General features: G+C 39.8%; 1 long non-coding RNA gene across 1 annotated transcript in view; it reads left to right on the plus strand.

The window, feature by feature from the left end:
* LOC141372798 (uncharacterized) overlaps window positions 1-15919 on the plus strand; it is a 39971-nt gene extending 24052 nt beyond the window's left edge. Inside the window, exons 2-3 of the long non-coding RNA XR_012378221.1 lie at window positions 14724-14989; window positions 15690-15919. This is a non-coding gene — a long non-coding RNA (uncharacterized lncRNA). The remainder of the gene's footprint in view (window positions 1-14723; window positions 14990-15689) is intronic.
* Window positions 15920-23171: the final 7252 nt, after the last annotated feature.

Consider the following 23171-nt stretch of genomic DNA (forward strand, 5'->3'; position numbering starts at 1 on the left):
TATATATATATATATGGAAATAATGAAATCTGGTTTCTTAAATTTTAATAGAGCTCACACTTCATGTGTTCTGCCACTTGCTTCATTTTATTTTAGGAATTTGTATTTTTTGCCTAAGTAATATATACATATTAAAAAATTAAAAGGATTAAAAGAAAGTGAAAAGTTTCTCACCTACTCTGTGTCTCAGTCATACAATTTTCCCTGGAGGCAACCAGTATTATGATTTCTTGTGTAGCTACCCAGAGAGATTCTGTGCTCATACAAGTCTTTGTCCCCCTTAAAAAGCTCCCAAATTATAGCATATTATACATATTTATTTGCATCTTACTTTTTTTAAAAACTTAGTATTTCTTGGAGATTATTCCAGATTCACAGATGAAATCTGCCTTTCTTTTAATGGTTGCAGCAGTATGGTATGTAGTCTAGTCCTATAATACTGCGTTTTATGGATAGTATTGCATTATCTGACTTTCTCATAATTTATTTAACCTGTCACCTACTGATTTAGTTTGTTTTCAATATGTCCCTATTTGAAAATACATAACTTTGTATATAGAGTATTTCTCATATATAAGAACATTTATAGAATATATTCCCAGAAGTGGCATTTCTGGGTCAAAAGTGTGCATTCGTAATCTAGACAGATATTACCAAATTGCCCTGCATGGAGAATATATCAATTTACCTCCCTTTAGTAATATATGAGAGCAACTCAGCTTTCCAAGACTGTGTGTAGAAAGTTGCTACATTCTTCATCATGCCTCTTCAGTCTTCCACAGAATGGCTGCCCAACATTCTTGTACCAGTTTATGAGCATCTGTGTAGGAAATTCCTAGAAGTGGAAACTCTGCTTTGAAGGATATGCACATGTTCTATTCTGACAGATAATGCCAAATTTCTCCATGAAAAGGCTAAAGCAAATCATGCCCCACCAACCTATAACAGGGTATCAGTTTCCACACATTCTCACTGAAATTCATTCAATTTTTAAGAAGATTTTATTTATTTATTTGACAGAGAGAGGGAGAGCAGAAGCAGGCGGAGCGGCAGGTAGAGGGAGAGGGAGAAGCAGACTCCCTGCTGAGCAGGGAGCCAGATATGGGGCTCAATCCCAGGACCCTGGGATCATGACCTGAACCAAAGGCAGACGTTTAACCAACTGAGCCACCCAGGTGCCCCTCATTTAATTTTTGCCATGTTGATAGCTGCAAATTAAAACAGGGATTACATTTTTGTTTCTCTGATACTGGTAATGTTGAACATATTTTCATATACTTATGGCCTGAAAAGGGTAGCCATTAAGAGTAAAGTCTGGGGGTGCCTGGGTGGCTCAGACGGTTAAGCATCTGCCTTAGGCTCAGGTCGTGATCTCGGGGTCCTGGGATCGAGTCCCACATCGGGTTCCCAGCCCAGCAGGGAGTCTGTTTCTCCCTCTCCCTCTTCCTCTGCTTCTTCCTCTCCCTCTGCTTCTCCCTCTGCCTCTCATGCTTTTCTGCTTGTGCGCTGTCTGTCTCTCTCCCTCTCAAATGAGCAAATAAAAAAATCTTAAAAAAAAAAGAGTAAAGTCTGGAGTAAGATTGTCTGGATGCAGAGCCCATTGTTCTCACGTGATGTCTCTTTGTAAGTAATCAACCAAGGGCAGGTTACTTCATCATTCTGTGCCTCAGAGGGATGTTCTGAGGATTTCATGAGAAAATACCTGCAAAGTGCTTATACTAACTGCCTACTGAAGATTAGCTCTAATTATTGTTCTTAATATAATTACTTCTCTTTCCTCTTCTAGGAATTACCAATATGTATCCTTTGCCCATTTAAAGGAAATGGTTTGTCACTTGTTAATTCATATAGGCTCTCTTATATTCTGGTTATTAAGCATTTTTTCTTTTGCTGTCCATATTGGCAAGACTTTCTACTCTTTTTGCTGGTTGTTTTTATGATTTTTAAAAAATAGTGCAGAAGGTTTACATTTTTATATGATTGCATCATCAGTCAATCTAGTTTTCTATGGATTTTGGGTTTTGTGAAATCCTTTAGCACTCTAATATTATAACTGTATCCTTCCATAATTCCTTCTAATTTTATAAATTTCAATATAAATATTTTTTTTGAATTCCATAGTATAGCTACACCATAACTTATTTGATTTTTCCATTTCATTTAATTTCACTGGAGAAAATGTGTATCTATGTCCTATGTGTCCTCCTGCCCAGGTATGTGGTGCTTCATCTCATCTTTTCAGTTTCTTTTTTAAATGCCCTTCATTTTTCTTCACTTAGGTTCACATTTCTTTAACTTTACTCCTAGACCTTTTATAGTTTTATTACTACTGTGAAGAGACTCATTCTTTGGATATTTTTCAACTTGTTATGTTTCATCTGGCAGAGATGAATGGATTTTTCTGTATTGCTAGCTTGTCTGGTGATTTTTACTGAATTTTCTAAGTTCTAATTGCTTAAGTGGTTCTATTGAATTTTCTAGGAGATAACATATCATAAAGAGGTAACAGTGTTTTAGTTTCTTTTCAATCCTCTTCTTTTTTTTTTTCATTGTACTGAACATTTAGTTGAATGGTGAATAGAAATAGTGATAATAGCCATTCTTTTTGTTTTTCTTTCTTTTTGCCTCCCTCTTTTCTTCTTTCTTTTTTTCTGCCTTCCTAGGATTCTTCAGAAGTGGTGAGATATAAAGAAACTTCTTTCTTATTGCTCCTGAGAAAGTAGAAATTTTGGTGGTAGCTCAGAATTTGTGACCAAAGGCTTTTCCTCATAGCCTCTGTGCGACTCTGCCAAGTTGCCTCCTTCCTCAGAAGACTTCGGTCATCAAAACCTTATAGAAGATGCTTCCCAGGATTTATGGCAACTCCACATCATAGAACAATACAGTTGATTTGTGCCCTCAGGGCAGTGGTTCTCAAACCTGATTCATTACCAGAATCAATTGTGAAGGATTATAAAGTCAAAGACTGTCTTGACTGTACTCAGTCAGAATCTCTGAAGACGGTGCTTGGAAATTTTATAAATTGTCTCAGATAGTTACGTTTGAGAACTCTTATCTCTACTTCCAGCAGATATGCTTAATATTTAAACAAACATATTTAAACATATATTTAATCTATGTTCAATCTAGAATTCATCGGTATCTATAATCTCCTCTAGAAGAAAACATACCATCAGTTTTGCTTATCTCTTCCCCCAACACCCCGCTGTGTTGTGGTTATCTAAATTCTTTCCAGTTAGATGAATGTCAGGGATTCTTTGACGGGGGGGTTACATTTGAGAAAACGCAAGAGATAAATCTTTTTTAAGTATTTTTCCAAACTGTGATCCCCATTATACTATTCATATGCTAAAAGGGATTAAATCTATTTTGGGGTAAACAGAGGTCAAGAAGAAAAGCATGCTTTGTTCTAAGAGATCCAAATAGCCTAAACACGTGTTCTTTTTTTTTTTTTTTAGATTTTATTTATTTGAGAGAGCGAGAGTGAGTGAGAGAGAGAAGGAGCAGGGGGAGGGGCAGAGGCAGAGGGAGAAGTAGACTCCCCACTGAGCAGGGAGCCCAACTTGGAGCTCCATTTCTAGACTTGGGGATCATGACCTGATCCAAAGGCAGATGCTTAACCAACTGAGCCACCCAGGCACCCCCTAAAACACATGTTCTTAATAGATTTCTTATTGCTCTGCCTCACTTTAGCTGACAAGGCGATACATTTGTGGGACTTTTGAAAACCAACTTCCCACCAGCATAACAGTAGTTTCAGAGTTAATAAAGAGCAACAATAGCATGATGAGGGCCTTGTTATCTTGTAGAAGCTGTACTCTTTCAATAAGGCAGTTTGGGGATTTCCTACATAGCACAGATTAGAATTGTAGACATTCCACCTTACCTGAAGCGGTGCCCCGGTAGCTGTATTGATCACAAGCCTTTCTTTGGATCCTAAGGACAAGTGTTTGTACTTTATTACTACTATGCCTAGAGTTCACTGGCTCATGTTGATTGTGTATTTCCTTTTGAAGTCTTTAAGAGTAAAACCTACAAAGGGTGCCTGAGACATCTGCTCTTGCAGATATTATATATTCGTCTTGGCTGAAAGACCATTTTGAACCACCTATTAGTGTGGTCAAATTTTATGATTAACAACATAAAATAGAGATGCTTCCTGCCTTCCTTCCAGCTTGCTCAGCTTGGGGAGCTCTTAATTGCTCCCATCTATCCCTGTTTGAGTCTGATCCACAAGGAGTTTTTAGTATTTGTACATTCACATCATGGTTTCAGAATGGCTGTTATAGCTCCAAACATCATCCCGGGCAGCAAGGAAAAATATGTCACCAGCAAGCTCTTTTTGAGTATGTGGCTCTTTTATCAGAAAGCAAAACCTTGTTCAAAAGCCTGAGGAAGAATTCCCCTTATATCCTATTGGCCAGAATAGAGTCATATGGCCACTTTTGTAATGAGGGAGAGTGGGATGGTGTCTATATGGAAGGAGGAATGGGATCACCACAACTGGTTAAGTACATTATTGCTCCGAACAAATAAGAATCAGAGTTCTACGGGAGAGAAATTAGCTTGTTAGTTTGTTGGTTTTCATTTACATAATTGTATCACTATATATACACACATAGGATACATGGCCTTGATGTACATGAGAATCAAAGCTTTCCTCTGGAAGGCACCCTCTTGTAAGCCTTCTTTGATGTGGCAAACGTCATATTGTGGGAGGGAGAACTTCTTTCCTTTCCCAAACCACTCTACAAATCCCCATACAATGGAACGTTGAGATTTATGAATGAGGGGAAGATACAGAATCTGATGGAGTTCAAGTCCCAGAAAAAAACTTGGAGGGGGCTTGAAGTAAAATGCCTCTGTGTGAGGCATTTATTGGGTCATGAAACTTTTTTATGGGGCTGGTGTGGTCCAATGGCTACAAATATTAAGCTAACCCAAACTGAAATGAATGAATGATCTCTTTTTATAAAAGTGGAACATTGAAACATCCTCATCCTACATTTATAATTTTATGTTTGACTCTGTAAATGGTTAACTGAGTAGGGGCTATAGTGGAGAGGCACCTAGGAAGAGGAACTGCAGAGAGTAGTTATGGGGCAAGGATGTGATCCCAAGGTATAGCCCCTCCTTTGGAACAGAAACCTCTGGGCCTTTGGGTGGGAGTAACAAAAAGTTAGGTGCTAATGAAAGCTGGGATGTGTTTGGTTTGGTACTGTATCCTCTCTCTAGAGCAGTCTCGAACCTAGGAAGTAGAACAGGTGGTAAGGACGCAGTTAGGTGTCTGAGGGACAGGGAGAATGAAGAGCAGAGGTAACAGGGCAAATAGGACGGGCAGGATGAGTCCCGGGTGATAAGCCACACCTGCTGAGGTGGCAAAAGAATGAGGAAATAGAAAAACAGCACGGTGGGTGGGACCCACATATTTTTCTATCAACTAAATAAATGCTTGCCTTGGAGTGTAGGCTAGACATGATCTAGTTAGTCACCTTTTAACTTCAAGCTGGGCTTTCTCATCCTTCTTCCTCATACCTTTTCTCCTTCTTTACTACCCAAAAACTGCACATTTATACCTCACCAGCAATGTGCTCATTACTGTTATGGTCTCTGACCTTAACGAGTTTACAATCACATAGTCAACCAACCAAATGAGATGGTTTATATACAAATCAAACACTGTGGTATCATAGGGGAGGGGATTAGTAATAATGCTTATCGTCCGGGCTATCGAGGAAGGTATGAAAAGAGAAAGTTGGAATAGCTGGCTCCTAAAATTCCTTCCATCTTTTAGCAGTCTATAATATTGTTTGTTTCTGTCTTTCCTTTCCAAGCCCCATAACCTTATTTGCTTATTAAGCAGACACAAATATAGCTTGCCATGTCTCACACAACCATTTTTTCAGCATTACAGATGCCCATTCTTTTAATGTTCATAAAAACCCGTTGGGGCAGGTGCTATTATTATCTTCATTTTATCTATGAGGAAACTGGTGCAGAGAAGTTAAGTTACTCTCCCAAAGTCGTATAGCTAGTAAGTGGCAAAGCTAAGGTTTGAAACAAGAACTCTGCCTCCACAGCCCATGGTCTTAATCATTTTAGCATGTTGCATTTTTGAGTTTCAGTATCTGTTCACAAAAAGAAAAATATTTGAGTGATGAATACAAGATCTAATTTTGAGCTAATTTCCTGTTGGATGGGTAAGGAGTTCATTTTCCCTTTTTAAATTTTTAATAAGATCCAATCGACTCTAAGTAGTTTTTGAAGTGAAGCTATAGAATTTTAACCTTTCATTATGCAAGTACAGGGGGCAATGAGGAAATGATTTAGGTGTCCGTTAGGGGTTCTTCCAAACTTTGGACTTTATATCAGTGAAGCCAAAAGAAAAGAAGCTGTTCATGTAGGCTAAAGTGACCCCCAGATCTGCTGTTCTATTGGCTGCTCTGCTCTTTCCCTCATTAAACAAGTACTGATGGGATAGAATTTATACACCCACACTATGGCAGTTGAGATGGGGACACATGGAAATACAGGCTTGGTATCTGCAATTAGCGAACTTAAAATTTAATCAAGGAGACTACACACACACACACACACACACACACACACACACACACACACACACACACCAACTTTAAATAACCTTCACAACCTAACAATATGTAATCAAGCACCCAAACAAGGAATTTAAGAAGCTGAATTATCGCTGGGTAGACTTAATGGAAAGGCTGGCTTGGACCAGATGGGGAGACAGCATATTGAACTTATACACTTCTGCAAATTTTCTTGGTTTCATGTGTTCCTAAGACCTTCACTTCTTCCACCCATCTGCTTGGCTTCAGCTACTGCTGCAACACCTGACAAATTCTGTGGTCCATGAGGTTCTACCATCTGAGACTGGCCAGTTCCATGCCTGGAATCTCTGGCTACTCCCACCACTTTGAGACTTGTATGAAATATCATATCATGTTTAACATAGCCTGTGTCTTCCTAGGCAGCTCCCACAGGGTCCAGAAGTGTGCAAGAGTTGACTTTGGCCAAAGGGTAAACAGGAGCTGGAAAGAGTTTGGGCAGAAAAGTACTCTTTCTGTTTCTTTCTTTAAGACTTATCTGAAACAGCTTCTCTGACCAGCTTGTCTGGAGACATCCTGGGTAGCTGAGCAGGTGACCTGCCAAGCGACTGACTGAGATTCTTCAAGCTTATTGTGAGGTAGAGGCCATTGTTATGCTCACATTGCTTGTCACTTTTCCTGCCTCACTTCACTTTTCCTCTTACTCTTACCCTGGGATTGCACCTCCTTAAATAATCATTGCTTCAGTTTCTGTTTTCTAGAAGCCTTGGAGTAAGACAGAAGAGAAGAAAATCTTTGTATAGAATATGCAAAGGAATGATCCAGGTTGAGAACATTTATGTTGGAAATAGCCAAATATTAGATATTACTAATATTAATATTAAATATTAGGTCAGGGCACCTGGGTGGCTCCGTCGTTAAGCGTCTGCCTTCGGCTCGGGTCATGGTCCCAGGGTCCTGGGTTCGAGCCCCACATCGGGCTCCCTGCTCGGCGGGAAGCCTGCTTCTCCCTCTCCCACTCCCCCTGCTTGTGTTCCCTCTCTCGCTGTGTCTGTCTCTGTCAAATAAATAAATAAAATCTTTAAAAAAACATAAATATTAGGTCAAATATTAGAGGTCTATGCCGAGAGACATGTGGATTCTTTGAAGGCTTTTGAGCAGAGGAGTGCCATGATGGAAACCGGGATTTAGGAAAGTGGATCAGGTTGAAATAGAAAATTGGAGTAGTGGAGATGGAGAGAGCTAGAGGCGGGAAGACTATGATTTAAACATGAGGATGAATGTAGGACCAAACTGTAGAAATTAAATGGTAGACAAGAAATCTTAGGATGGCTTTAGTCATTTTGATATAATAGGAGTCAAGGTCATTCACTAAAAGTAGGTAAAGGAAGGTACAATTGGAGGGTCAAGGGGAGGAGAATGTGTGTGTTACCCTCCTGAGCATCCATGGCTCAGAATGGGTCACATTGCTTTTTGCTGGGCCTGGCTGTGTGGCTCTTGGTCTTTCTGCTCTCTATTAATAAGCTTCTAGGACACACATAAAATTTCTCATTTCATGATTTGTTTGTGTACTATAAACCGGTTGTCAAAAGACTGATCAGATATTTACATGGTCTATTTAATTTGGATTTTGTTAATTCAGCTTTGTTAATTTTATAAATTAACAAATTAAAATTAGTTAAATATTGTTAACTAAACTACTATAGAAACTTTTATTTACAGCACATTTTACTAAACAAACAGATGCATCCTGTGATTGTATAGCCATTGGCTTTTCTTGAAACCACAGAACACTAATGCAGTCATGATTTTTGTCTAGATTTTGCTGTTCATGAGAAGGCAGAAGTGGGCTGAGCAAGCCACGCTTTCATTCTGGATCTGAAATAGAAAAATGTGTGCTCAGTGAGTTTTATTTATTTTTTTAAATCCTCAGCTGCATTTAAAAATATTTTTGAGTGTTTTTTTTTTTTTTTTTTTAAGTAGGCTCCATGCCCAGCGTGGAGCCCAACATGTGGCTTAAACTCACGACCCTGAGATCAAGACTTGAGCTGAGACCAGGAGTCTGAAGCTTTACTGACTGAGCCACCCACACACCCCTTGAATACTTTTTGAGTTCTGTATACATTGGCCAGTTATTGAACACTTGGGTCTGTGTTGAAGTTCCCTGTGTTCAAGGTTGTATACTTGCCTAAAGGAGGGAATAATGTTCCAGAACATTACTTGAGTATAGTTCATATGCTGAGACAGGCAGATGTAAATTATAAACCAGATGAGATAATATAATATATCTACACAGGCTCCGAGTTGAGAAAATTCAAAGATTTCTTAAGTTAACAAACAAACCCACCAACTAACCAACCAACCATAAACATGAAATGGGCCCCCTAAAGAAAAAAATGATTTATCGTGCATGATGTTGTGGTTTCCAGGGACTCAGACTGTCATCTGGCTAGTGACTTAGGTTGGAGTCTGCTTTTTGACCCAAATAGTTAGTCTTGCTCTGGTGGCACAGGTACTAAAGCAGGTCCTTTTTCAAGGGGTGGTATTCTAATAGAGGTACCCCATTTGTCTGTAGTGTTGAAGTGGTGATCCTGATGCTTATGACAGGATATCATTTCCTCGCAACTGCTCTTGCAAAAATCATGCCTGACCTAGAGATGAGTGTCTCAGCTGCTTTTTGGTCGTATTTATTGATAGTCAGCTGCTTGTCATTGGTAACTACCCGGTTTCAGTTTCATCACAGGAAGATATGAGCCAAGAACAGCATTCAGAAATCAACCCAAGACTTGTGGGAGTCTGACCACTGTCATAAGTGGAAGGCTGAACTGTGTGTGGGGGGTTTCAAAAATGGGGGAAACTTCAAAAGTATGGGAGAGCATCACAATTTGAAGTGATGGAGGATGGGCGAAAAAAAAAGTCAGTAAGGAAAGTACAAGGAGCATGTGGAGGAAGACCGAATAAGACAGACTTTTTTTTTTTTTTAACTTCTGCACACAGGAGAAAGTATATGCTAGGAGTTGGCCCTTTAACCATACGAAGATGCCTATGCCAGATGCTTTGAGCACTGCTTAAAAAATCACCACGAGGTCTTTCTTCAGATCACTTCTAATCTTTCCGTACATCAATTTACTTCGGTCCCTGGACCTGCTGGGCTGTCTCACCTTGCCTAGACCTACTGGGATTAAGCGTTGGTCTATTTGTCATGGTTCTTACCTGGCAACCTCATATGAGGCTGCCTGTGAAAGCTGTCTCCTGGCATCATGAATCTCATTCACAGGTTAGAAGTTTCCTCTACCTGAGCCACCCATGTCCCAGGACACAGGTGTCTCCTATTTATTTATTGCTCCACTTGGCCTGTTGAGAAAGCTTTCTATGAAAAAAACATAAAATCAAAACAAAAGAAAACTCACCTAATCAACCAGTCCACCCACTCAAATCCCCAAAGATCTATGAGTGTGGTGACTGCAGGGACCTTAAGGCAGGTCACCTGGATTCCTGAGGCAAACGCCCACTGGGGCAGTTTCCGGGCTGTGGCCACGAATCTCCCTCCCTTCAGCTCCCTTCAGCTCAGAACAAGCGCAGGTGAGCCAGCAAGCTGCTTCACAAATGCTCAGCTGGCCTCTGAGCCTTGCTAGGGCCAGCTATTTAAGTAACCCGATGATGCCTCTAAATTAATAAGGCATTTGGGAGGTGTCTGAGGGTTGCCTTACAAAGTACTCGTACTTGCTTCGGGCTGAAGGATTTGCTACTGTGTCTATTTTTAATATAGGAGAATGAAGAGAAATGGGGCTTCTACCTCTTTATAGATAATCAGTAGCCTTTTTGCCAAATCCAGTGGTGGGTGTTTAATTCTCCTCTAAGCTCCTCTGTGGGAATCTGTGCCCCATACATCATTTTTTGTCTTTTACCTAGTAGTGTTTCCTAAAACCCAGCCCTAGATACTCTTTTATTATCCTTCCATACTCTCTTTCTTTCCTGAAGAATAGGTTGGTTTGTTTGTTTATTGAAAACAGGAATCCATAAATTTATTTATTTATTTTTAAGTTTTTATTTTAATTCCAGTTAGTTAACATATAGTGTTATATTAGCTTCAGGTGTACAATATAGTCTTCCTTTTTAAGTTTTTTAAAAGATTTATTTATTTGAGAGAGGTGGGGGGCAGAGGGGGAGAGAGAATCCAGAAGCAGATTCCCCACTGAGCACAGAGCCTGGCGAGGGGCTGGCATGGGGCTTGATCCCAGGACCCTGAGATCATGCCCTGAGCCAAAACCAAGAGTCCATTGCTTAGTCCACTGAGCCACCCAGGGGCCCCTACAGTATAGTCTTTCAACAATTCCATTTGTCACCCAGTGCTCATCAGGACACGTGCACTCCTTAGTCCCCATCACCTATTTAAAACCCAGCCCCCTCTGGTAACTATCGAGAACAGGTCTATTTTGATTCCAACTTTCTGTAGATAACACGTGCCTCCATTTGTCCAGCCCCAGATTTTCACCTGAGCTCTGAGACTCATTTATAACTGCCTACTTAGATGTCTTCTTCATTATGAAATCATTCAGAAATCATCACATCAAAGGCCAAACTTATCTTCTTTTAAAACTTTCCCAATTTACTCCTACTTTTATATTTCTAATCCCGGAATAATTTCTTATCTTTCAGTAATACACATTCACTACCTTATCCTATTTAATTTTCTTTTAAATAATTCTTTACTTTGTTTTCTTTTCCTTTCATTTTCACTGCTGTTCTCCAAACCTCCTGTTCTTAAATAATAGCCTCTTAACTTCTCTTCCTACTGCTAGGTGTATCCCCTCCAATCATCATTTCAAGTACGAAAACTTTTGTTGTTCTCCATAGCTTACAAGACAAAGCCAAGCCTCCTAGCCCAGTCTGCTCTGGTATAACCTACGAACTCGACCTTGTCTTTCATAGGAGGTTGGGGAGAACCTGGATCCTTGGTGGCCCGTAAAAAGGCAGGCTTGATAAGGAGGAGATGGAGCATATTATAAAAATAGCTATTACCTCACCAATGTCAGTTTCTCAAATTTCATATTGATATGGGTCACTGTTCCACCAAAGCTGGGTCTAAAATTTGAACTAGAGATCTCAGTTAAGTAGCTTGGTGCAAATTTCAGATAAATAAATACTTAGTCTCTGTTGAGTTGATGCCAAATAAAATGGGAGAGGGGAAGACAGAAATGGGGTTATGCTAGAGCCAGCTGGATTTGAGTTAGACAAAGGAGAGAAGTTTGAGGAGATGCAGGGCCATGGGACCAAGAAGAGGTTAATTCCTATTTCTTAAATCAACATTGAGGTCTTTCCTGGCAGATTATCCATCTTCCTTTCCTGATGTGTTTACCCCATAGCTGTTATTCCTGTCTGACACATTTTATATTTTATTTGATCATTATATGTCTCCACAACAAGAATGTAAGCTCCATGAAGGCAGGGAATTTTGCTTGTTTTGTTTACTGCTGTCTCCCCACTTCTTAGAACCGTAACTGGCACAAGGTATGTGATCAATATTTATATATTTATTTGTATATATTTATAAATATTTGTTGAATAAAATAAATTTCACAATGAAGAATAAATATTTGTTGGATAGACTTTCTAGTATAAAACCTTATTTATTTATTGGCCAGTCTGAACATTTCTACCCTTAAACATGTTAAGTTTATTTCTCTTCAAAATAATCTTTATGCTATTCACCTGCTTAGAACTTTCTACCTTCTCTTCAACTATTCAAATTCCACCCCCATTTTGGCTTCTGGTCAATTGCATCACGGTAGGGAAACTTTCTCTAGCATCCCAGGCTACGTAATTACCTGTCTTTTTGTTTTCCAGAAGCTCTTACTGTTTGTACCACTCATCTTTGGAATTCTCAAAAACTCAGATGCTGGTGTACCTTGCTGTTCAGTGCCTCCCTTGGATTCTGGTTTCTGTCTTCCTGAACTTCATCTTCTCTTACTATCCATGTTATGCTCCTTAGACCTTAGCAGGTGTCGGCTTCGTGTGTGCATTTTGCTCATTCATGTGTTATTGATTCATTCAACACATACTCGTCTAACACTTGTTGGGTGTTACACAATGGGGCATAGAGATGAACTCGGCCCAGTCCAAGCTTTTAAGGAAATAATAGTCTAGCAGAGTGTAAACTAGTTAGATTTTACACTTCTTGAAGATAAGACATTGAAATTTTTTTTGTATGTGTCCCCATCACACTTCAAATAACGTTAGACACACCATGAGCTCAATCAATAAGCCAAATTATGAAAGTATAACTTTAGCACTGACAGGAATTTAGACTATTCTAATCCAATCACCTCATTTTATGGGTAAAGATACAAAAAAGAATGGTTCAATAACTTGCCTGTCATAAAGTTAACTAGAGGCAGATCTGGGCTGAGAGAAACTGGGGTCCTTGGCTCTCAGGTCAAACTGTATCACTGTATCATTGTCAGGAAGATGGTAGAGAAAACAAGATTTATTTACATAAAATAATTGTGTTTTAAAAAGTATTGATTAAAATTCTGGAGGGCTGATATCAATAAAATGAAATATCCAATATGAAAGTATTTATTATTTGGTTAGAACATATAAAGGATTCTCTGGGAATAAATACATCACACTAAGTGGAAAATTCTTTATGATCACCAGTGTGTGACACTGCAGCCTCTTGTAATAACCCAGCAATTAGTGCCAGGACCATTATTTGAGGTATCTAGAAACTTTCTGGCAACCCTACCTTGACTATTCCTGGCTGTTCCTCACGCCCATCTCCTGCCTTATCCTCTTTGATCCTATTTAGTTAGTAGCTATTTTAGGAAGCGAGAAATTGGAGCCTCAGGGACCCAGCTCTCTGCCCCGTTTTGGGCCACCATGAGATCACCACAGTAGGACCCACAAGAATCTTGGTAATTTTGATTTGCATTCTCAGTCTCCCTTCTGGGTGTGGGAACTTCATTCTCAGAGGCTGAGCTCTCACTCCGTATATCTCTTAAGTCCAGGTGGTGTGCCAGTAGGTACATGAAAGGGGGAAAGATATGGTGACAGGGTTTCCTCCAAAGTAGAATTTAAAAAAAGGGTTTGGAAGTAAATATCCCCATTGTAAACACTAATTTGAGTGCTGGGTGAGTTCTGGTATATCTCTGAATGCATTTAATTCTAGTAGAACTTCTCTGATGGGGTCTTGTGTGGAGAAAACCACTGGAGGACTAAATATATTTGCAAATATAAATTTATATATAAAGTATTGCTGGGAGCTGAATGTCCTTACATTAAAAAGTGGGATTAAAAAGTTAGCTGACCACAGAGACCTGGGAGTAGTGTATGAAAGAGAATTCTGGGGAGCCACTTGCAAACTAGAGGAATGTGGTATTATTTTTACTTCTTTCCCATTGCCATTACATAATGTGTGACAAGTAAAGATTGACTTCTACACAGAGATGGAACATTTCCCAAAACCACTTGGATTAATCTCACGTTGATCTAGGATAGGTTGATGTTCTTCCTCCCTTAATTCAGTTATTAGAAAATGGCTTATGATTTTTGTCTTTAGAGATGTATGGTTGCTTTCCACGAACAATAACACACTAGGTCAGATTTGTTCTAATGATCTGAGAGGCTCCAGTTGTAGCAGAGACGGAAAAATCTACAACCCGTGTTCACATGCGGCTGTACCAGATTTGAAGGTTAGAAGTCAGAAGACAAGGAGATACTGGGGCAAAGTGCTGGTTTGGAAACATAATTATATGTGGGTGTTCCTAGCTTGGCATGAGTATAAGCCTCCTGGGGCGAACTCCATCCTTTTAGCTTTGAAATGTGCTGTGTGCCAGACTCTGTGGGTAGCTTCCTTTCCAGATGAAGAGAAACTAGCAGAACCTCATGGCCAAAGAGGCCAATACACAATCCTGGGAACTTTAGTGATGTGGTGAGATGAGGAGGAGAAGCAGGGACTTCGTACATTGAGAGTCTCACCTCCCAACATGGGATCAGCGGGAGTCCTTGAGCTCTGGTCTCCTTCAAAATAAATCCTGGCAATTGCACTTTGATCACAGGACCAATTACCTTTCCCTACTATAATCTTCTACCGGTGTAATCAGATTATGTGAAACTATAATTAACAATCTGTGAATTGTGTCTTTTCAGACCCAATTGGTCTTCGCCGGTGCTCAAAGACTATAGAAGCAATCTAGTTTTTAGTTCTTGGATGAGCTAGAACTGATGGTGACTCTACAGCAAAACTGAAACAAACTGTCATTTTATGGACAATGTCTATTTATCTTTCCCACATTATTAGAGTCAGTGGTTGAACTGGGAGGCAAGAGAGGGCTATAGCCATAACACTGCATACTTATTGGCTGAGGAAGAAGCGAGCTGGTGTCAAATTCTCCTGTCATGTTCTTATCCTTAAGGTACATGGTGAAGCATTAAATGTTGTGGGATCCATATGATAAAAACTAGTGTTCCATACCATATACCAAGTGTCTGATGTGAATCTAGGTCTAACCTGGACACAGTGTGGAGCAAAGAGGGGAGTCATCTAATGCTATATTGTCATTTACCCCCACCGTCCCTTCTTATTATCATGAGCAGAGAGGGTTTTGAATCCAAAAGTAGGACTGACTTGTTTGAATCTGGGATTCTGGGTCAAGCTGTCTTTGCTATATTTTCCAAAGAGCAGGTTCAAGGCCCTAGACAGCTGTGCTGAGCAGATTCCTTTGTTTTACTAGGAATGGGGATGATCCATAATTTACCAAATTCAGAACTGCCTCTCTAGATCAGGGCCAATCCCTGAGTTAAGCTACAGAATCTCAAGTCTGAATCCCAGCTTTGCTCTGCTGCTTCTCTCAGGTTGAGAGAATTTATAAAGTTGAAAAACAGACTGTGTTACCCCAGAATAAATGAAGTTGTACTTATATTACTCCTTGGCATGCCATTCATCATAGGGTTATCTTTTTCCCTAAGGCGGGAAAAGTTTTCTGAAGGCATCCTGGAGAGAGATGCTACTTGGTAAAGAGTTCTCAGAGGTGAAAGAAGGACTGGCTGTGAGCTGTCTTCTAGAGGAATGGCTACACTGTGTTATCTTCCCCTGCTGCTTGTTTGTCCTTACAGATATCTTGACTATGAACAATAGTTTCAATAAGAAAGACAGAATGAGTTCTGACAGGAAGGTTGGGAGCTGTGACAGGCAGGAGAGGAATGAAGCCAAACAGCATGGAGATGTGTCATCACCACTGGGTTTTACCTTGCTTTACATTCAGTTACTTGTTTTTCTTTCAAAGTGCTTGGCACTTATTCAAGAAACAGCATATACGTTCTGACTTTGAAGTAAAAGATGAACTTTCAGCTGCAATGTGTGGAAATAACTCATTATTCTCTTCCCACACGAGTTCATTAATACATCCATCCATTCAAGAGTCATTTACTGAGAGCTCACTACGTGCAGTATAGTACTGCTGGTTACCAACCACTTATTTCCTATAAATTTTGTAGTAGGGAATGATTTGCCTTTATTTATTTATTTATTTATTTATTTATTTAATTGACAGAGAGAGAGAGAGAGAGAGAGAGACAGCGTGAGAGGGAACACAAGCAGGGGGAGTGGGAGAGGGAGAAACGGCTTCCCGCGGAGCAGGGAGCCCGATGCGGGGCTCGATCCCAGGACCCTGGGATCATGACCTGAGCCGAAGGCAGACGCTTAACGACTGAGCCACCCAGGCGCCCCTGCCTTTTTTTTTTTTTTTTTTTAACAACTTGCTTTTACTTTAAAATTTGTTTTCGTTTTATGACTCATGATGAAGGCTTCAAGACAGGAATCCTGAATGAATAAAAAAGGTGGTGATATTTATGATAAGTTTTACAACTTTTTAGATCTGTATTTCAGTAGACTTACAAAGGCATTGCCTTATTCACCCTTTGCGATATTTTGTTATTGCACACCAATGACATATAAAATGATACTGATTGGCTCTGGAGATGCCCTACTTGTTGCACAGAGGTAAAGGTACTAGCCTTCTGTGTGCTTATCTTTGTATATAACTAGCAGCACTTACAGCAATTGAACCCTTATATTTCTTTGCATGGATTTTGTGCCTATTATTATTTACTGTGTAGTGCTACCTTAACACTCGCATAAACTCACAGGCACAAATACAGGAAATGTGATAGAAAAAGGAGACTGTGGATCAAAGATGCAGCCTTGAGATAGGATGGAAACTCGCTGACAAAAACATAGGAGAAGGAGACATTATTGGGTGAGATGTTGGAGGAGGAGAAACAAAACTGTGACCTTCAGTGAAAGGGATCATGTTACCTCTCTGATGGTTACAATGAAATGAATGTAGGTAATGAGGGCCTCCAGCGGAGAGGAAGAATGGCAAACAAAGTTGACCCGTGCCCTTCCAGTTCCTGGGGACGGAGAACAGAAAAACCTGAACAACCAAAGCTACGGAACAATCAAAGCTAAGTCAGTATTAGTAGAAAGGAAAGCTGTTGGTGTGGCTGTGGGGCTTGGAGAGGGTTTTCCTGGCCACCTTCAAGGCTTAGTGGAAAGAGTGTGTCAGCTACCTGGTAAAGATGTGGCTAACTGCAGATGTGGGAGGGGATTGCAAATATAATTTGCAATGATGCCCCAGGAAAGCTGGGAGGTTGAACACAGGATTACCCGGGTCTTGTGTGTCTACCGGGGGGAAGGAAGAGTGAATCTCTGGTTGTAGGTAAGGAGAGTAGGCTTATGCACTAAGGTGAGCTAGGAAGTTTTAGCATCTTTGTGCAGACATCACTTACTGTCTGATTTCTGTGATAATTTGGAATTCTAATTAAACGACTTAATAAAACTTCCCTACCAAAACTTCCTGGTAAGAGGATTTATCTCCTATTTCACATGTTTCCCAAGTGCTGAGAAATGGAAATTTCCAACCGGCAGCATTTCATAATTCTGATTACCTGGGGGAATCAGTACAACCATTACCGTGATTTAGCCTATTCTCAAATCACAGATCTCCCTTGCCCGTGGACACGTCAGTGTACTTGCTTACGGCTACGGAAGGGTCGTTTTCACAGAGGCTTGAGCCACAGCACAGTCTGGAGACGAACAATCTAATGTGAGTTATCTCAGCCTTCCTACGTTCAAACCCTTAGAGGGTCAGGAAAGCAACCTCTTAGTTTGTAAGGAACAATGAAATCCCAAGTGAAGCCTGTGGCGATTTGAAAAGCACTCTGCTAGCCTTTCTTCAGGGGTTCATGCTAATAAATGTCTTGGGCCCTCTCTTTGCTGGTGTCATGGCATTGGAATGGTGATAATAACTGAGCCCATTAGTGCTTGTCTGAACACAGTGTAATGAGAGCAGGTGCTGTGAAATTCAGAAGCCACAGTAAGACACAGGAAGACCAGTTTGTGAGGGAAGATGAATTCACCCTCAGGCATGTTTGCACTGGGAGAAATACTACGCAGTAACTATGGAAGACAGAAAAGACAGGCCATGAGCCCATTCTGAATGGCAGGAGAAGAGAAAAGCAAAGTGGGAAAGTGAGAAAAAGAACCAGCACCAAAAACCTTCATATAACAAAAACTAGATGCTGAATGACTTAGCGCGGAAAGATACCATTCCGATGAAACATGAACTGAAAGGATTGCTTCTGAGGGCTAATTTACATTTTTTTTTCTTTTTCAGCCTTTCACGTAGTTCAGTAGATGCATGGTTCTGCATGGTTGGCATCTTTGCTTCCCTGAAAAATAAAAATGGGTCAGCCTGACACACCTGGATGAAAGCAGACAGTCATTTGACCTCTGTGAGAGCCATGACCAAAGCCAGGTCAAGCCTTATTAGGACAGGGGGCATTTGGGGGCTTGCCCTGAGTTGCTGTTTTATGATTTAGTTAATGGAGGGATTTCCCTCCCAGGCTGAGCATGGCTGACACTGAATTTGCTGCAGGGTAGCAGGACCGTCTAAGAGGTGATAAGGACATTTGTCTGATCTAGCCTAATGGTACTTGACTGGAGGACATTTGTGGTGGGCAAAATAATAGCTTCTCAAAGATGTCCGTCTCCTAATCTGGGAACTGTGAATTACATTAGTTTATACATGAAAAAGGGCTTTGCAGATGTAAGGTAAGAATCTTGACATGAGGAGGTTATTCTGGATTATCCAGGTGGGTCCAATCTAATCACATGCTTTTAAAGCTGAGAAACTGTCCTAGCTGGGTCAGAGAGATGCGATAGACCAAGGGTCAGAGAGAGGTACTGGGAGAAGGACTCATCCCACGGTGCTGGCTTTGAAGATAGAGGAAAGAGGTTATTTGTCAGAAAATGTGGGTAGACTCTAGAAGCTGGAAAAGGCGAGGAAATGAATTCTCTCTTTGAGCCTCCAGAAAGGAAGAGAGTCTTATTGACAACTTGATTTTTTCTTTTTTCTTTAAAAAAATTTTGTTATTGAAGTGTAGTTAACATACCACGTCATATTAGTTTCAGGGATACAACATGGTGATTCAACAATTCTCTGCATTACTCAATTTTAAATCAGTGTGATGCAGTTTGAACTTCTGACCTCCAGAACTATAAGATAATGCGTTTGTTTTGTTTTAAGCCACTAAGTTTTTGATAATTTATTTTAGCAGCAAAAGAAAACTACTACAATATTGCACTATGCCAACACTAGCTCTTTGTTGTCTATTGCTCGTTTTATGAATTCTGTCTAAATAATAAATAATAAAGCTGTAATGTTAGGCTAGCTCCCCAAGGAAAATCTTGAACATAGAACATGATTTTAAACACTGAATTAAGTAAATAGGTTTATCAGTAGATACACATTACTGAGTATATACTCTTTTTATTCACAAATACTTGTTGAGCCCTTATTAACAGCCAAGCATTCTATCAGGTTAAAACCTGAATGAAGACAGATTCCATCCTGCTCTCAAGGAGAAGGTTATAAACTTGTTGGGGAAGACTGACCAAAACCAACAATTTCAATGTTTGGAGTGAACAAGCTTGCTTCTCTTTGCTGTCCTCACTACAGGTATTTAGGGCTCATCTTCCTCTGTTGAACCAAGCCAGTTACCACTGCATCCAGTTTCCATCTTCCACAAATCTGTCCAAATCTGTGGTCAATTGCCACTTCCCTTTTCTTTTTATTTGTTTCTAAGGGGTTATGTGGCTTATCTCCTGTGTATTATTGACCTTCGTCTTCTTTAGCATGACTCTGCATGATACCTCTGGGAAAAGGAACCATAAAACAACCCTTCCCTGTGCCCTGTGCTAAAGTAGGAGGTAGGAAATAAACCAACTTCCTGAGCTATAGCCTTGATTCCAGGTTGTGAGCTAGGTGCACACAGAACTCGCAAAATAATTTAGCATTTCTTTCTGGAGTGGTTCAGAATGAGTTAGAACAAATGATGAACAGGAATACTATAGAAAATAAAATAATTTAGGCTATATATATATATTTTAATTGCTATCCATTATTTTCTAGAATTGTAGATTCTAAGGATGTTGACAGGTTAGATTTTCTTGGTGAAGGCATATCTTCCCTCTTCAGTGATCAGCTTCCTAGTTATGAGAGGTACATCTGCCCAGGCAAGTGCCTGAGCCAAGAACAACTAGATTGGCCCCCGCTACCCCCTTTGCTTGTTGGCTATGCTAACAAAAGGATGATATCAGTCAAAGGGAAAAATACATCTATTACCAAGCAAAACGTTTGGGAGTTTTAAAGCTGTAGAGTTCTCTGCCTATAAACATCTAGTCAAATATTTCTGTCTGGAGGGATGGTCTTTAATCCCCTTCCTGTGTTTTAAGGTGATGCCCTTTTCCAAACGTGGCCCTCATTTATATAGATTAAATAGTGGCTGAATTGACCAGGAAAAGAACATGAGAAATGAACGTACTGTAGCTCGTTTCTGTTGGTCCTTCCTTTTAATTTTTGACAGGGTAAGGCTCTTGTGGCAAGTCTAGTATTTGACTAACTTCTGCAGTGACTATTGGAGGGTAGCATGCAGAAGTGGCAGACGAATGACTGAGAAAGTGTATCGAGGTGATTCAGGGAGGTGATTTGTGGCCATGTGATAAAATGTACAGATGTTAATTGTTCTTCCTCTTCTCACGCATGATCGCCTTGCTGTCCTACCCAGCCTGTGTGTGCCTGCTGAGAGCACATGACAGATGTTACAAATGGGAGGGATGGAGAGGGTGTAGTGTGAGAACAAAGGCCCTGGCAGTGGGCGAGTGACAGATGAGGGGAAGAGCAGCCGGCAAGCCTGGGCAGAGAAAAGAAGCAATATTCAGGCTAGAAGGGCAGACAACCAGAGCCTGAGAATATCACAGAGCCCCAAAGGCAAGGCCATGAATTGATACGGGTTTTCCCTGTCGTCCATCTTGCACGTGAGGGAATCATCTCACCTCTCCTGAAGATTCTAGTGTCTAACCTGGAATTCCATTTGGGATGGAAAAAACCAGAATTCTTCACGCTCTAAGTGATTTGTTCATGGCAATTTTTATATTCAAGCAACGGGTCAGGTTTAGCATAGATTACATGGGTCATGTAGAGAGACAGAATTCCTAGGATCCAGCCCTGGCACACTCAAAATTTAGACGTCCAGAGGATGAAGAGTCTGCAAAGAATACGTAACAGGAGAGAACACCGTGGTGTTAGGATTGGAGAAAAGTCAGGAAAGAGCAGCTTCACAAAAGGCAAAAAAGGAGAGTTTTATGGATTAAATTGTGGGCTAATAGGGAAAATAGAATAACATGTGTGGAGAGATGTGCCTACTGGATTTGAAAACATGGAGCAACTTTATTAGCATGATATGGAAGGAAGCCAGATCAGGATGGAATTTTCATTAACTAATTCTTGATGTTTGCAAAAACTTTTTTGAATACTTAGTATGAACTGGACATTATTTTGGGTGTTGGGAATTCATTAGTGAAAAACAGACATGATCATTACTTTTATGATATCTGGGGGGAAGGACAAATAGAAGATAACAATTTATAAAGGCAGAAATAATTTTGGAAAGTTGCGGGGAGAGAAGAGAAGTCATTTCATCCAAGGCATAGTGACTGACCAAAATGGAAAAATTAAGAGAGAATATGAGACGATGAAAGGTTAAATCATATAGGGTGTTACAGACTACATGGGAAGGGATTAAAATTTCCACCTGCAATGGGAAGACTTTAGAGAGGTTTTTGCATGGGTTGTAATGTTATTTGATTTTTGTTTTAAAGAGTATATGAGAGGTGCAGAGACCACAAATGTAGTCAGCTTCTTCAAGATAATGTACTGGATAAAGTAGTAACTAATATTTATTTAGTGCTTGCCGCGAGCCTGGCAGAATTTTAAGTATTTTTGCACATCACTAATTTATTATTTATAATAACCTAATGATGTAAGAGCTATTATTAGCCTCACTTTTCTTACAGATGAGGGGACGGAGGCATAGAGAGAGGACCCAGAATAAAAGAGGAGTGTTTTGGTTTGTTTTTACTGGCTTGTTGTTTTTCTTTGATAGGATAAAGGTAGAGTTTCTATTTTATTTTTTAAATCAAAATATTTATTGATGCTTAGTTAATGCATTTATTGAGGTATATGTCTTTGAACACAAATTATTTTTATTTTATTTTTTAAAAGATTTTATTTATTTACACAAATTATTGTTAAAAAGGCTTAGAGAGGGAGAGAAACCATGAAAGACTCTGGACTCTGGGAAACAAACTGAGGGTTTCAGAAGGGAAGGGGGTGGGAGGATGGGGTAACTGGATGATGGGCATTAAGGAGGGCATGTGTGGTGATGAGCACTGGGTGTTATATGCAACTAATGAATCACTGAACAAATGTTGGCTCATTGAACTTAATAAAACAAAACAAAACATTAAAAAAATAAAAAGGCTTAGAAGGTTTAATTATACTATTATTATTATTTATTTTTAAATCGAGTTATAGTTAATATACAATGTTGTATTTAGTTCAGGGGTACAACAAAGTTATTTGACAATTCTATACCTTAAGCTATGTTGTATAGTTACCGTCTGTCACCATACGATGTTTATTACAATATTATTGACTATGGTCCCCATGTTGTACTTTTCATCCCTGTGTCTTATTTATTTTATAACTGGAAGTTTGTACCTCTTAATCACCTACACCTTCATCACCCAGCACCCCAACCCTCTCCCCTCTGGCAACTTTGTTCTCTCTATTTATGGCTCTTTTCTTTTTTTTTTAAAGATTTTATTTTTTGTTTATTTATTATTTATTTTAGAGAGAAAAAGAGAGCACACAGGGGGAGGGGCAGAGAGAGAGAGAGGGAGAGAGAGAATCTCAAGCAGACTCCACACTGAGCACAGAACCTGACATAGGGATTGATCCCACGACCCTGAGATCATGATCTGAGCCAAAATCAAGAGTCAGATGCTTAACCAACTGAGCCCACTGCTGTATGGTTCTGTTTCTGTTTTTTGTTTTATTTTTTAGATTCCACATATTAGGTGAAGTCATATGGTATTTGTTTTTCTCTGTCTTACTTATTTCAGTTGGCATAATATCCTCTGAGTTCATCCATTGTCGTTACAAATGGCAAGATATCCTTCTTTTTTATGGCTGA

The sequence above is a fragment of the Callorhinus ursinus genome, unplaced genomic scaffold, assembly GCF_003265705.2.
Source record: "Callorhinus ursinus isolate GAN/ISIS: 27379988/994484 unplaced genomic scaffold, GSC_fseal_2.0 scaffold1, whole genome shotgun sequence".
Taxonomy (NCBI): domain Eukaryota; kingdom Metazoa; phylum Chordata; class Mammalia; order Carnivora; family Otariidae; genus Callorhinus; species Callorhinus ursinus.